Source organism: Phyllostomus hastatus, unplaced genomic scaffold, assembly GCF_019186645.2.
Source record: "Phyllostomus hastatus isolate PE091 unplaced genomic scaffold, TTU_PhHast_1.1 phas_contig_40, whole genome shotgun sequence".
Taxonomy (NCBI): domain Eukaryota; kingdom Metazoa; phylum Chordata; class Mammalia; order Chiroptera; family Phyllostomidae; genus Phyllostomus; species Phyllostomus hastatus.
Window position 1 is genome coordinate 85150689 of NW_025333872.1, and position 16708 is coordinate 85167396.

The window sequence follows — 16708 nt, forward strand, 5'->3', positions numbered from 1 at the left end:
TCCTCCGGTAACTCGGCCTCCTCCCCAGGCAGCCGCCCCCCTCGGGCGCCCCGCCCCACTCCTCTGCGCCCCGCCCACCTGGCCTGACTTGGCCTGGGAGGCGGTGGCCGCGTTAGCAGCGGCAAGCCTGCCGGAAGCGCGCACGCTGAGCCCGGCGGGGACGCGCCCGCTGAGCCCCTCTGGAACGCACACGCCGAGGTCGGCGGGGGCGCGCACGCTTCCCACTCGCATTCTAACCGACTTGGGGTGGGAGTCGGTGTGGAGATCCGTGGGCGGGGAGAGTCTTGCGGGAGTTTCCCACTGGCCCCTTCGTGGCCCCTCTGGGCAGAGTGCTTCCAGTTCTTGGTCCGGTGTAGAATCTCGTATTCCTGTAATTTGGGAATTGGGTAAGCAGGCCCAAGTACAGTGAATTATTTACGCCCCTGAAGTCTAGGAGCAGCAGCCCAGGCCCCTTAACTCTCCGTGCAGTGCTCTTCCTGTTAGGTCCTATATGGGAGGAAACCAGCCAGCTTTCACTGAGTCTTCAGTGCTGCCTGCTAAACTCAAAGCGCCCAAGTCCCATGACTCAGCGCCCTGACCCTTGTGGGTTCAACCTCGCCTGGGACTTGAGTTCAGCTCAGAGGATTCAAGCATCTGAAGGCTTTTCTAGAACCCTGACGGGCAGCCCACCAAGGTCTACTTCTGTGAAGGACTGAGGACTCTCCACACAGATCACAGCAGTGCGGTTACCCACCTGGAAAAGGCGACGCGATCGAGCTGAAAAGATGGCATGAAGCTGCTTTTGCAGGGTAGTTTACAAGTGACTGCGGACTAAAGAAGTACCACGTGGCCATATCGAACAGTTGGCTCCATTTACCCCACCGCTACCACCAAGCCTTCGTCTATGGTCGAGGAACAGAAAGGACAGTGATTCAAAGTGCAGGGTGATGAAGTGACCCGTATTCCCTCACCCCTACCCCAGTGCCCTTCGCTTAGACTGCTGCCCAGTCCTAGCCCAGGAGAGCTATGATGAGAGAGGTTAGCTGTAATCCTGGCCCTGCGGACGGGGACCCTACTGGTGTGTCTTGGGAAAGATAGATTTGACAGCCTGCAAAGAAATGACCCTGAGACTCTTAGATTTTAAAAACCAGTTTAAAATAAAAGAAAGCTTAAAAGGCACTTAGAGTAATAGCTTTTTCTTGTGCTAAGAAAGACAACAAACATTGCACCGCTCATATCAGTGCCGCAGTTCGTAAACAAAGGAGGTTTTCACGCCATTTATTAGATAGGACATAAAGAGTAACGGCCCTTTCTTTAAATGAGTGAATTTAGCTTTTTGGAAAATTCAGTCTTAATTTTCTGATTTTGTCTAATTGGGCTGCACATGGGCTGTGGTCCTCAGTGTAGAGTTTCAGACAGACTGTCCAGACAACTGGTCAGAACGGACAGGGAAGCAGGCAAGATGACCTGGTGGGAGAAGATGTGAGTGTTGCTATACTTTTGCCATAGTCCATTCACTGTCCTGGACTGAGTCACTACTGTCCTAGATTGAGTTACATATCTTCCTTTGGCCTCGTTTGCCCTTCTAAAGATGAAGAGGCTACAACAGATGATCTCTAAAGCCCTTTCCAGGTTTAAAATCTCATGATTCCATGATTATACTCACTGAAATCTGGGGCTTTCCTCTTTACTAGGTCTTCTGACACTGGGTCACCACTGCCCACCCCCTCCAGTTGAATCAGTCTGTAAACCTCACAGTCTTCCTTGCCCTTTCCATCTCAATAATTTTTCATATCCAGGTAATCAAAAAAATATCCTTTCTTCTTATCTTTCACATTTATTCCCGGTTGCTATGCTAGACAAATCTGAATTTCTGCCATTGCCTAACCAGTCTTTCCTCCTCCACTGGTTCCCACTTGAAACCTACCACCAACATAGTTCTTCCAAAGACATCCATTTCATCTTGTTATTTCTCTATTCATATATAGTATATGTGGTGGCTATCTCATGCCCGTGAAGTGAAGTCCCAACTCCATCTTCAGTGCTCAAAGTAAATCTTTCATCCTAGCCTGATTAGTTTCCTTTGTTTCTCCACCACATGCTGCACACAGTCTGATTCCAAGTTGCCTGTGCTCACATAATGATAGTGTCTGAACTTCCTCCCTCAAAATTACACAGCTTTAATCTCATTATCTCCGCAAGGGACTTCTGTAGCGCATCCTATCTACATTCAGCACTTCCGTGGATGTCCTACCAATGTTACCTGTATGTCAGATTATAGGTCATCTCCAGACCCATGGAAGCAGGTTTGCATTGCTTTTATGTCTCCCCTTAGTATTTACTATACCTCCGTGTATAGTATATGACAGATAATGAATATTTGTCACTTCAAAAACAAAATGTGTATTTCTCCCATTTCATCTTATCCCCATTTTCATTTTCTGTGTTACATCCTAACTCCTCAGAGAACCTTTTCTTGGTGACTTTTCAAGGAAATGCATCAGTGGCAAGAAGAGAGTATGTCAGGGATCATAAGCTTGCTCAAATATGCCCTCCTCTCCCATGTGCGTGTATTTGACATAAGCTTCAAGAGCAAAGCTACCATCTGTGTACCTTAACTGTCCAGAGGTGTGACAGGGATCCTGGGAATTTAGAGTCAAAAAGGAGGAAAGGTCAGTAACTGGTTTGACCTTAGAGAGGAGGGTCTTGCGTCTCCTCAGATCACCCTCTGCCGGCTGTCTCACGCGGACTTAGTCAAGGCAAAGCTCCCAGCAGCTTTTTCTAGAGGCCATTCTCAAGTTGGGGAAGGTACAAAAAACCAAAAGAAGAAAACCCACAAATAGAAGCACAAAGCCTAGACAGATTGTTGGAGAGAAAAGTTGTCCGAGAATGCAAATTCAGTTGATAAAGAGAGCAAATTCAACAACCAGACGAATTGCTCTTCCCTTCGTTCAATGTCAGAACAAATGGCACCAATGTTCAAGTAGGTTTTCTTTCCCAATTAGACCAGCCTGCACTCAGGTAGCCCAGCGACTGGGGCAGCAGATAAGTCAGGACTAAAGCTTAAGTCATGTGCTAATTAAGGAAAGCATCATTAGCCAGAGACAAGTGTGAGAGGGTGGGGGCTGATTTGCAGCTGTGAAATCATGGGACAATCAGAATTACCAACTGGGACTGTGGTGGGAAATACCATTCCTCTTTTATAATATGTTCCTAAGGAATTACAAGAGAGAAAGAGCCAGTTTGAATCATCTAATTGCCAGAGTTTAGAATCTAGTAGCTGTAATTATATTTCCTAAGTAAGTTTATTTGAGTTATGAAGAATATGACAATTAACACAATTATATATAGTAACTTAGAAACAGCCTGCCTAGGATAATGTTCATAACCACAAATCAACTTTGCAATTTTATATAAATAATGAAGGAAATTTGAACCAAGGCAGCCCGGAATGTTGGATGAGGTAGAAGACCCAGGTTTTCTTTCTGTACACCACGAGCTTGCTATAGGACATTGTTGAGATGATCTATTGTGTGCGTTCCAATGTTTCGCTGCTTGGGCCACTATAATTAGATTCATTAACATAGTGCCTAGCAATAAGAATATAGATCCATTGACCAAAATAAAGGAACAAATGAATAATTCTATTCCCAGAAATGCTGTTGAGTGCCTCTAAGGTGATATATTTTCAGTTCAGATACTACCCCTAGGGAGAACTAGTCTGTGCACACGCAGACAAGCAAGCAGCCTTCTCTCTGGTGGGGAAATAAGGATGTCTTTTTAATCATTTTCTTTGCTGTGCTAATCGCATATTTGGGGGGGCATATCCAATTTCTATGCATAAATTTCACATTATTCTAAGAAATTAGATATGTCAGATTATCTGGGAGAAACCACTTCTAATTTACCCCACACATGAGCTCACGATTCAGCTCTCAGGGCTACTGTACTCTCTGCTCAATTGCAATGGCAGCCCAGTCAAATGCCTACAGCTAAATGCCGTTCAAGAACGAAAAGTGAGTTGTGATCAGAAAGCACACTGTTACTAAGCTGTTGCTTAGCTCTAGTCAACATCTGTTGCCACAGAAGCATGGAGAAGATAGTGTCACCATATCTTCTAATTAGTTAAAGCCACATAATGTTGTTTTCAAACTTTTTGAAAACATGTGTGGGGATTAAAATTAACAACCACCAAAAAAGCCTACATTTTCAGCAATCTTTATTTTAGTGGTGCATCCAGAAGATGATAAAATAGAAGTACATACTCGTTTCTATGCATAGCCTAGTTTCCAAAAGTGTTTGCTCCTTACTTTCCTTCAGAGCTAGATTTCTGGTGCTAAATACTGGCTTAGTTGTCTGTTAGCTTCTAATCCTTGGGTAAGTGTTACAGATTGAATGGCTTTGTTTCCCCCCAGTTTGTATGTTGAAACCTAATCCCCAATATGATGGCATTGGAAGGTGGGGCCTTCAGGGGGTGTTAAGTTTTGAAGGCATAGACCCTCATGAATGGGATTACTGTTCATATAGAAGACACCCCACAGCATCCCTTGCCATTTCTGCCATGTAAGGTTATAGTAAAGCCAGCTCTTACCAAACACTGAATCTGCCGGCACCATGATCTGGAACTTCCCAGCCTTCAGAACTATGAGGAAAAAAAATCCATTATTTACAAGCCACCAGTCTGGTATTTTGTTACAGCCACCTGGACAGCTAAAACAGTAAATTACATACCCTCTCTGTATGTGGCACACAGACTTTAAATGGCCCCCAGTGACACAAGTCTCCTAATATGCACACTTTTGTCCAATCCTTTCCCCTTGAGTTTGAGCAGAAGCCGTGACTTGCTGCTGGCCAATAGAATATGTCAGAGGGATTGCGCTATTGCTTGCATAATTAGGTCACAAGAGACTGTGGTTTTTGTCTTGCTGGTAAATCTCCCTTTTGTAGGCTCGATGAAGCAAGTTGTCACTTGGGGGATACCACATGGCATGGAGCTCAGGGTGTCCGAGGATGACAGCCAGCTTTTCAAGGCCCGAGGCCTTCGATTCAACATCCCGAAGGAGCTGAAGGTTGCCCACAACCACGGTTATGAGATTGGAAGCAGATTTTTTTCCACTTGGGCCTTCAGATGAGATCTGGCCCCTAAACAACACATCGATTGCAGACTCATGGGAGACCTCGAAGCAGAGGCCCACGAAGCCATGCTTCATAGAAAGTGTGACATAATAAGTGTTTATGGTTTTAAGCCACTAAGTTTGTGGTCATTTGCTGTCTAGTAATAGATAACTAATACAGCACAACTTAATTCTTGCATCTCTAAAACGGGAAAGTTAATAGTACTGCCCACTCATCCCCACCCGCACCCCTAATAACATAGGTCACTGTGAGACTTAAACAAGTTAATTCACGTACAGTGTTTAGAATGGTGCCCGGCACATGCACAGCTCATTAGTGTTGGCAACTTCTCCTCCGTCTGATCCCAGAGGTGAAGCTGGGCATCTTAGCAAGAAATGTGTAGTAAGCAGAAGCTGAGAGAGCTATTTCAGTGCTGCTTCAAGCTCAGGTGACAAATCGTGACGTTGCGTTGGGCAGAGGGAAATTCATCCCCACTTGTGAACTATCACTGGGCAATTTAGCAGCAGAGCCTAACAGAGCTGCGGGGGTTCCCAGGGGGGCATGTCCTCATGGAGGGCAGAGGCTCGGCCTTTCTCTCAAGGCTGTGGGCAATGAGGTAGAAGCTAGAGCAGAAGAACTTGAGCAGATTTAATCCTGAGCACATGTGACCAAACCTTTCTGGGAAGCCCCAGAAAGAACTGAGCCAGTCTCTGAGGCGAGACTCTGCTGGGTGGTGAGCCCTACCATTAAGATTTGCAGTTGAATCTTTTCCTTAAGCCTCGAAGTACCCATCTGGTGACCCCAAGAGGCGTAGGGGCAACTCTGCTTCTTCCTGGATCCCCAAAGCAGAGGGGAGTATGATGTAGTTGGTGTTGAATGCATTTTTGTTAAATGACATTTATGTCACACTGATTATTGTGAATTGTTATTGCTTTGAGATGGAAGTACAGTTTTCACAGGCCTTTCTGTTGCCTGACCTTGGCACATTTCCGGGAGCAGGGGCAAACTGATCCTCAGTTTATTTTCTGCTCCAGTGAAGGTAGCAAGCTGAGTGAACTTGTCATGATACTGAGACAGAATATTTTCTGAATAAGTAAGTTAACCAGTATTCCTTCAATTTCTCTTTAGTTATACGAACAATGTAGGATGCGTTCAAAATATGGAAGATGGGGCTGAGGGAAAGAGACACATGTAAGCAAATCAATAATTACAAGCTGATATTAATGATCCCTCAAGGTAGATCTAGTCATTGTAGTAGGGAAGACTGTATCACATAAATCTTGAATGTAAAACGCAGCCTTAGGGCACTTTTCTGGATAAAAAGAGAATTAGAGAACAATATAACCTAGAAAGCAAGAGTGGGCCATTCTAATTCTCTTCTCCAGGATCCACAGGATTAAGGGGTAAGAATGCTCTCCCTTTTTATCAGCTTACAAAGCAAAACTAGGGCCTGGCAAACAGCCCCCCGGTTCTTCTCTGGACTGGTCCTCCTTCAAGGAAAACCAGACGCCAGGAGAGCCGTGTGTCTTCTTCTCTCCCTCCAGGCTGGAGAGTCTGCAGTCTAATCGGCTGAGTGAAGGAGAAGACCGCTGGGTGGGAATCAAAGCCATCAGTGTGTTCCTTTGATGATGATGAGGTCTTCTAGAGTCACCTATTAAAAGGCAGATAACCTTGGAATAAGTCCTTTAGTTAGAAGGATTATGGGTATTGGTTAGCAGAAGAAGAAGATCCGAAGCATGCGAATGAGAGAGTTCCAGGGCTTTCGGATAGTGAAAGGATTGGAAGGGGAGGTGGAGGCTCCCAAATTTTGATCTGAAGGGTTACCTTCCATTGTTCCCATGTATGCCCTGCAGAGAGGAGCTACATCTACCCGCCAATCCTCAGTCTCAGTCTGCATCTGTTTCTTTTTTTTTAAACATGAATTGCACATTAAGGTGGATATAATCAGATCTGCATAGGCTACAACTCTGACATCATCATCTTTAATTTGCGGTGATATTCCTGGGCAAATTTGGTTCCATGCATAAATTTTATTGAGTTTCTAGACACAAAGAAAGAGCCCAAGTTAATCGCCCTTGATATCCTTTTCACAGAGATCTTCACTGGCATTCTATGTTCTCCAAGGCATTATGACTTTTCACATCACCCGTATTTTGTAAGTAGAAATGACAGTAAAACTGATCTCTGAGCCAGGGTCAGAGTCTAGGACTGGACTCCCACACACTGTGATTTAATTAACAATTTATTGAAAACAAATGCACTCATACAAAAAAATTAATTAACCCTAAATTGGCTTGCAGTTCACTTATGGGATACTTAATTTGATTAAGTTTTCAGGTTTGCAACCTGAAATGGAATGATCTGAAGCAGGCCTACTTAGGACACTCATTAAAGCCTAAATCACCACAGCCCAAATGCCTTGTCATCTTTTCTGGGTGTTTCATCTGTCCCCAGGTTGAACAAGCTGGCCACGCTCCGATTCTGCAAGCCCACTGCTCAGTCCATCTTATGCAGGAAAGTATTATAAACAACATATGCTTCTATTTCTTCCCTTCTCCAGTGGGGTCGCAGTAGTGTTCCCTGGAGGAACAGAGCTGACTGATGCCTCAACACTAAAACGGCTTTCAGTTACTGCCCACATTTGGTTACATGTTTTTAATATTTGTTAAAGAACATAAGCATTTGTGAAATAGGGGAAAGCAGCCTTCAGAAAGAGACAGAAGGCAAATTGCACTCTTCAGGACTGGTCTTCATGCAAAGCATGACGAAAGCAAAGCACTTGATCTAACTGTTGGAGAAGTTCATGGTTAAGAGGGCCCCGACTTGGCATGGTATGAACAGCAATATCAAAGCAACTGAAGAGGTCTGAAAAGATAAGGATCTCAGGATCAGGGATGGAGAGGGGGTGGTAAAAGAATTGATTAACAGAGGGAACTGGTCAAGAAAGTCCTCTTTACTCCCCATGGATCCCTGAGGCATAAGCATAACCAAAATAACTTCCAGCCCTGAGCCAAAAGAATGGGACTGGCCCACACTCCAGGTCAGTGAAAAATATTCATTTTTTTAAACATTTTGTGTTCTTTCCATCCTTCTCAATTCCCAAAATATTCTTAGTTTTAACTCTCTGTTCTTGAAATCCTGTCTCAGACACCACTGTTTTGCTTTGCTCTTTTCACTAGCAGAGGCAAGTTCTTTCTCCCAAAATGTCAGGTATTGAATTTATTTTGATAAGCACAGTTATCCTGATAAGCTACTTTTAGGCAAAGAGCACCCCCATCATACAATACAGTTTAAATTATTTCAAGTTGTTTTATAGCCATTACTATAACATCACTATGCATCTCTGAAGTTACCCCTAGTAGCATTTGGGGAAACAGGGGCAGAGAGCATTTAAATGAGCGCTGCCCCCAGGTCTCACAGCTCAGAACTAGAAGTAGAGTTGGGATCTGTCCTGTTTTAGGAACAGTATGAGCCAATTGGTGGCACCCACAACACTTTGATGCAGTGTCTTGAATTAAAAAGAGTGGTGGACCATGTGCAACAATGCCTCCTCTTTCAGTGTTTAAGGTGTTTGCTTTCTGGGGTAGTAAAGCTCACAACCAGCAATTCCAAATGAGGTGGCCCAGTATGCCTTCTATCTGTATAAATTATATATTTATACATATATATATATACACATACGCGTATACACACATACACACCTACTAACAGAAGGTCACGTTTATTTTGGTGATGAAAAGACTGGGAACTAGGTCCTAAACCCACCCTACAGCCATCAAGGATTCATAGGTCAAGGACAAGGGGGTTCAGTGGAACAGAAAAGGCATCTACAGTGTTTGGGGGGTAAGTAGGTCCTAGAAGGGAAATAAGCAAAAACACTTTCTCATATTTTTACCTCGGTGTTCAGGTGGGTTAGAAAGACAGTTTCGATTCAAGCGTTAGGTTGAAAGGCACCTCATCCAGTCATCTATGGTATAATAATATTATGCTATATTTGTGACTTAGAGAACAATGACTTTATGTGTCCTACTTCATTCACAAAGCCATTTAGAAAGCAAAGCATGTCATAAAGGGTTGTACGATAAACCACACAAGAAAGAAACACAGATTACTACTTTTAAAAAAATATTTTATTTATTTATTTTTAGAAAGAGGGGATGGGAGGGAGAAAGAGAGGGAAACATCCATGTGAGGTTGCCTCTCACACGCCCCCTACTGGGGACCTGGCCTGCAACCCAGGCATGTGCCCTGACTGGGAATCGAACCGAATCAAGCCTTTGGTTCGGAGGCCCACACTCAATCCACTGAGCTACAGCAGCCAAGGCCAGCTTACTACTTTTTAATAAAAGGAAAAAAATTCTTTACGATCATGTTTAAAAATAAGTCATTTAAAAAAAAAAAGCCCACACCTCTCACAGAAGTTAGTCAGTGCAAAATGTTTACTGATTGTGTTTCTGCATTTGCCCCAATTAATAGTAGTTAAATATTTCCTTAATATTAATGTCTACTTCAGTCTCAGAAGGAGCTGCCCAAGGGGCAGAAACTAAGGAATTCACTGTCATTCAGAAGCTGTCGGAGGCAGGGAAGGAAAGGCAATGCAACTGGAGCCCGCAACTTGAAACACAACCCCTTTAAGAATGCCTGGTCACGGGGAAAGGCAGGGCCGGGGCCAAGCCTTCCGTCCTGCGAACTCTGAGAAACCGCATTCTGCTTTGACCTCCCCCAACCTGTTTGCCTCTGGCTGCATGACCCAAGCTCCCATGCCAGCTCTCTGGCAAGGCCATTGCTGGCTGCCTCCCGCTCCGGTTGGGCCAGGTTGGCCTGAGTCCACTGGTTTGGTCGTGACCCTCTGCCTGTGGCCCTGGCTCCCTTGCTCAGCCTCTTGTCTTCCCTGATTCTCTTGGGAATCAAGAACAGAAGCTTACTAAAAGCGGCAGGACTAAAAGTGGTATATACTGGGAGCATTCTTTTTTTTTTTTCATTGATAAACATGACTACATTACAGTAAGACCCTGTAGGATAAAATTATTAAGTACTCTGTAATAAGATACTGTACAAGTGTCTATTATCTTCCTCTATCAATAAGTTGGAATGTTCAAAGTTTTGAAGCAAGGTTACATGAAATAAAGTTCATGGAACAGGTAACGTCGTACTGAAGAGAAGAGAAAGATATAAACTCAAAAGGCAGTGAACATTTCTAAGAACAGATAGCAATACATGACAGAAATTTTCAGAAGTCTATGATTTGTATTGGAGGCCTTGAATTTTCCAGGTTATTGGAAGACTCTATGGTCATTCTGTGTTAATAATGGCTCAGAAGCTCAGGACTGCATACCCTAATATCAAGCTAAAATGAGCTTAGTGGCGGATCAAGTATCTGGAAGTGTGAGCTGATGCCAGACATGCTGGAGCTCCAATTAAGATGTCAGCGGGTATGCCCCAAACCCTCTGGGAATTCAAAAAGCAGCTCAGGCTGAGTTTCCATATTTGCCTTGGCTTCCCTAGCAGTGATATTTTTCCTGAATTAAATTTTTTTTTCTATAAAATGAGGGGGTTCTATTTTTAAAACGATCATTGTATCTACAATTGAAATTGTTTTCCACTCTCTAGGACACTTCATATAAATGGAATTGTGCAGTGTTTGCACTGCAACTGGCTTCTCTCACTTAGCATAGTGTCCTCCAGATTCACCCACGTTGTTGCCAATGGCAGGACTTTCTTCTTTCTTAAGGATGAAAGGTATCTTGTTTTATGTATCTGCCCCATCTTCTTTATCCATTCTTCTGTCAATGGACAGGTTGTTTCCATGTCTTGGCTATTATGAATGATGCTGTAATGAACATGAAAATGTAGATATCTCTTCAAGATCCCGATTTCCATCCTTTGGGACAGATACTCAGACGTGATTGCTGGGTGCTGGGAGGGTGGGAAATGACAGCCGAGACCCACCAGATATACAAGTTCAGTTATAAAAGACAAACACATTGCAGAGATCTGCTGCATAACATTGTGCCTATGGTTACCAGTACTGCAGTGTGCACTTCAAATTCTGGTGTAAAGCAGATCTCATGTTAAATGTTCATAGCACAAAACAAAACAAAAAACCACCAAAATTCAAGTTCCATCTCTGCAAAGGGAGTCAGTCCATGATTCTTGTGTCTCCTCCCCTTGGGCAGCAGGGCTCAGAGCGTGGGCAGAAAGGTCATAAGTGAGTGTTATAAAAGTGATGGGTGGGATTGTTACTCAATTGTTAGTAAAAATCACTAACCATGGAAAGTAACAAAATTTAAATTAATTTAAATAAGTGTGCTTATTTATGTTAAGCAATATACAATGTACACCTGCATTTGTAAGAACTGCTGAACTATTTGACTAGTTGGTATAGGTAAAAAAGATTCAAAAGACAAATGTTTTATTAGGGAAGTTTTCTAATGCTTTCTTAACCTTCTCCCTGATAATTGTAACCTTGTGGACAGTCTTGTTCACCAGGGACCCACTCTGCGCGCCTAGATTATTTAGAAGCCAACTCCAGCATTGTATCATTTCCTCAGGTGTTATGAAAAGATGTAGGCTATTTCTGTACATACATTCACAATATCACACCTTAAAAATTCAGTATCATCATGAAACATTAGGTTAGTGTTCAAATACCCACAATTAACTTACACAAATGTTTTAAGGTTTTTTAAATATTAGAAACAAACTAAATTTATATACTGACATACATTTGTGTGTCTTTTCAATTTCTTTCTTTTTATTCTGAAGTAGTACTGAAATTTACCTAACACGCAATTCACTGTGCCATAGGTTTCAACAAACACATACGGTCTGGTAATCACCACCACAATAAAGATTCGGAATATTTCATTATTCCCCAAACTTTCCTTACCCAAGTTGATTGTCTGTCAACCCTTCCCCTCCCCTTCAATCTTTGGCTACCACTTACTTGTATTATATTCCTGCAGGTTTTTCCCGCACTTCACACAAATTGATTCACAACACAGAGGTTTTTGAGTCTGGCCTCTTCCACTTAGTATAATGAGTTTGAGGTTCAGCCACATTTTCAGGCTTTGACAATTATGATTTTGAATGTGGCTTTCAATATCTTAACCTCCCACAGAACAGAGGCCACAAGTTGAAATACGGAGACAGGATCTTGATAAGTACATACACTAAAAGCAACAAGAAATAATTGCCTTACAGTCTGGTGAAAAGAGAAAAGGGAGAAAAATTCAGGCAGAAAAACTAAAAGAAAAATATGTCTTGCAATTACACGCTGATGGGTCCTGAGAATAGTACTATAACTGATGTTTACAATAACATTCTTTAGCATGTAGGAAAAGGGGGATATATTCAGCGAATTCTGTTTAAGGAAATAAAGCATGTACATTTACTAAAATTTCTATTTATGTTTAAAACAAAGCAAAAAACACAGCCATATCACTTTGAAGCTAAAAACAGTAACCCCACTTTCCTGTATTACTTGGCTTTTTAGGATATTTACTTGCCAGAGGTTTCTGGGTAGTCACTTTTTCACTGGAAATTTTTAACAGAATTATCTGTAAACAGAACCAAGAATACTTTTTAGGTCACGTGATTAATCAACATAGGTTGACACAGATCCCTGGTGCCACTCTCAATCCAAAGTCAAAATCAACTTTATCAACTCACCTCTACTTCTGCAGCAAGGGCCCGGAAAGGTCCTTGAAGAAAATCTGTGTGCAGCGTCAGCATGTAGTATGTGGGAACCACTGTCACTACGCTGACTCCTACAGAAGGACCTTTTGAGAGATTTAACAATTTGCCTTCAGCTTTTATAAGGCACGAGTGTGAACACACACCCAACACAACACAAGCTGCACATTTGTGTGTGTGTCTGCATCCATAGTAGATACATATATAGAAATAATTATCTACTACCAGGAACAAAATGTAAATAGAAATTATTTACCACACATGGTATTTCTCTGTCATTTTCAAGAATCAACTTTACATCATTTGTAAAGAACACTTTGCCTCAAGGTATGTCTTGCATTTTTTAAAGGGACGTAACTTATATAAGAATTAAGTTTGTTTTATATATCTTTTCTCTAAAATTTTTCTTCTGCTATTTTTCTCCGAAAGAAAGATAAAAAGCCAGCAAGTTTTCTGAAATAGATTTCAAGTTTTGGTTTAAACTAACCTGTGTCATAGTCAGCCCACAGGGCAGCCCAGGACCCTCTCCTTGAGGTTCAGACCCTCTGGCCCCTGGAGAGCTTCTCGGGACATTCAGTGTCTGGTCCCGTTTGACTCCGGGCTCACCCCGGGGCGGCACACAACGCTGACGGGTAGGGAACTATCCTTGATTAAAAATAGAAAGTATGTTCTGGTGGTGACACATATTTTCATATCCTTTTAAGTAGGGTTTATAAAAAACACTTTGCATTTCCAAATTCCAGAAATTGTTTTCTGACAATTTTCTGAGAAAAATCAACCACACATTATCTCATCTCCACCAGAAGCAGCAAGCTTGAATGAGTCAATGTAACTTTCTTGTTTATTTATCTACATCTCATTATTGTATACCTCAGTTGCAAGGAATGAATGGGCATGAATACTTCCCTAGGAGTGGTATCCTCCAAACTATAGGTCAGGAAACCTGGGCTAAACTTAAGGGAATTAATTTCTTTATGCCTTTTATTATTTTAGGAGAAAATTCTTCTCTGTGTTACCAATTTCAAATAATTTTTCTTGGGTGTTTTGGTTTTATTTATATTACAAATATACTCTCAGCTACAAATACTTCCTGGCCTCCAGCAATTAATTGTTGGCTGGGCTCTGAAAATCGAAAGACCAGAGTTGCATTAAGCTGGGGACCGTGGCTGTGAGGGAGAATTTCACTTGCCCACAGGGCCAGGCGATACTACCCAGGTATCTGCTCAAACAGGATTCTAGCTTAGAAGTTTTCAGCCTTTCTCAACACACGACACATAAATCAGTTACTAAAATTCTGTGGCACACCAAAAAATGCGTTATATTGTTTGACAACCTGACACAAAAAAATAGGTGCCTTTTGATTTATTCACACCGGACGGCTATTGTCGTGTTGGCTGTTGTCATCTTCCTTTTTAATTTGGCAGTCTCCGGGAAAAGAGGTCAGTGCCGCCGACTAAACAGTCAAGTATTGCATGTTTTACAGATTCTGTGGCACACCGGTTGAAAATTGCTGTTCTAGGTGTTTCTGGGAAGGTATTTTTTTGGTGAAATTAACATTTAAATTAGTAGATTTCGAATACAGCATATTGCTCTCCTTAATATAGGTGGACCTTCCTCATTCAGTGAGTTGAAGACCTTACTGACCTTTCAGCAGACGGCCTTTGGACTTGAACTACACCTCCTGCTCGGCTCTCCAGCTGCCCAGCCTACTCTGCAGACTTTGGACCTCCAGCCTTCACAACTGTGTGCTTCAGTTCTTTAAACTCTCTCTCTCTGTTTATATGTCAAAATAGATATACATCATAAGAGATTTTATATATATTTAAATTTTTATATAGTATATATAATGTACTTTTATAATAAATTAATATATGTAAATAAGAGGCCTGTCCAGAAAGTATCCACCCAAGTAAATGAAAAAGAGACATTTATTGAAGAAGGTATGAGATATAAGATATCATTGTATGTAGGTACCTCAGTCCTCTTCAAAGTAGGCACCTCAGGACCTCACACAGTTCTCCCAGCATCTCTCCACTGTTCAAAACACTCTGCAAAATCCTTGGTTGGAATCGCCATCAGTTGCCTCAGATCAGCTTCTAGTTCTCGCGCTGTCAGTTGCCGATCTTCACTGACTGCAGCCTGGACACGTTCACCATTCCCAGGTGTTCTGTTTGTCGGAGGCCTTCCAGAAAGTGCATCACTTTCAACAGATTCTTGACCAGCTTTGAAGCATTTGTCCCAATCTTTTATTTGTGCTGTACTCATTGCAGCGGCCTGGAAAATCTTGTGCATTATCCAAACAGTTTCCTTGGAGGAATGTTCAACCTTAATGAAAAATGTAGATTCATTGCTCAACTTGCTCAGTCATCTTGAATTCGACAACCACACAGTACACATGCTCACTTAATGGTGTCTACCACCCCACTGACTAGTACAGTGAAGTCATCATTGTTCATACATGCACATTCCAGTCCACTCTCCTTGGGCACCAGGTTACATCGATGTTGCACAAACCATTCTTGTTACATTAATAATGACTGGGCTTGTTCCAGACAGGCCTTTGTGTGTGTGTGTGTGTGCGTGTGTGTGTGTGTGTGTGTAATGTATATATATGAGTGTGTGTGTATATATATATATTTTATTGGTTGAGTTTCTCTGAAGCATCCTAATAAATACTATGACTTTTTATTCTCTTTGGTCAGTGAAATCTGAGCAGCCTCACTCAGCGATGCCAGGTAGAGCTTTTGTTTTATTGTTCTCCTTTCATAATGTGTTATAACATATTGAACATCAAGGAAACTAGTTTGTTTTGAGCCCAGAATAATTATTCCTCTATTCAAACAATTTGGCATTTCTGTTATGGAGAAGGTCACTGCATGCATACTGACCAATGTTCTTTTCTTTAAGTTAACAAGTGTTTGATACTTGAGTGCTTTTCTTTCCTCACTGCAATTCAAGCAACGATTACGGCGTTAAAGGTCCTCATGGTTTCGGCTGTGACGATGAGTGCCCCAACTACCCTTTAGGAACAGGACAGATCCCCTGAGACAACCAGCGTTCCATCAGGAGCTCTTCCCGGCATTCTCACCTGCACACCTGCCCTTCGGTTTCCCTTCTCCTCTTGGCAGAAAACAGACGGAGCGGGCAGGATGGGAACACCAGGGGCAGCCAGTCTTGGACGATTGGTGGATGGTGGGCAGCTTATGTATTCAGCTTGACCGAGGCAACACAAGTGGTTTAGCTTCCTTATCCTTCACCGCAGAATGTGACAGAAGAGCCAGGAGCAGAGCTAGGCAAAGCCAGCGTTGGATTTCCTATCACCCCACCTTGCTCATCACTTTTTTGAATGACCTCCATGTTGAAAACACATGAATCCCTCCCAGGGGCCGACAGTCACCAGCTCCTGTGGTTGGTGCAGGCCTTTGCCCTGGATGCCAGCCAGGCTTGTCGTCCTTGAGCCCCTATGTGCCCGTCGCCCATGGCAGTAAGCCTGGGAGAACGGACATGCAGGCTGAGTGGAAACACTAGAGCTGTGCAAGATAATGGATTGCTAGTATTTAATATAAAGTGTTCAGACTTTTGATTTATCGCAATGGCACGAATCATTTATTACCAAGAATCTTTTGGGTACGTGATTGTGTAGAACCATGTCTGCACACTGCAACAGCACCTTTAAAAATAGAGCTTATGTGTGGGGTGACCATATATTTTATCATCCACACCAGAAAATCTATTGATAGTAAAAGAGACACTAAATTATTCAAGGCAAACCAGTATGTGCCTACATGTAGTTATTAGGCATTTATTTTTCCTGCTTTCTCTACGGTTGGCTACATTTCCCTTAATTATACCATAAGGCTGCTCTGTGAATAGGAGGGTATTGTGATTATTCTCTGTCTAAGCACTGAACTGTCATCTG

The 16708-nt window shown here is 42.5% G+C and overlaps 1 long non-coding RNA gene across 1 annotated transcript; it reads right to left on the minus strand.

Moving 5' to 3' along the window:
• Positions 1-12607: 12607 nt before the first annotated feature.
• Positions 12608-13365, minus strand: LOC123821299. Its single transcript, XR_006786103.1, has 3 exons — positions 13277-13365; positions 12766-12875; positions 12608-12653 (listed from the first exon to the last, which is right to left on the minus strand). It is a non-coding gene; the product is annotated as an uncharacterized LOC123821299 (long non-coding RNA).
• Positions 13366-16708: the final 3343 nt, after the last annotated feature.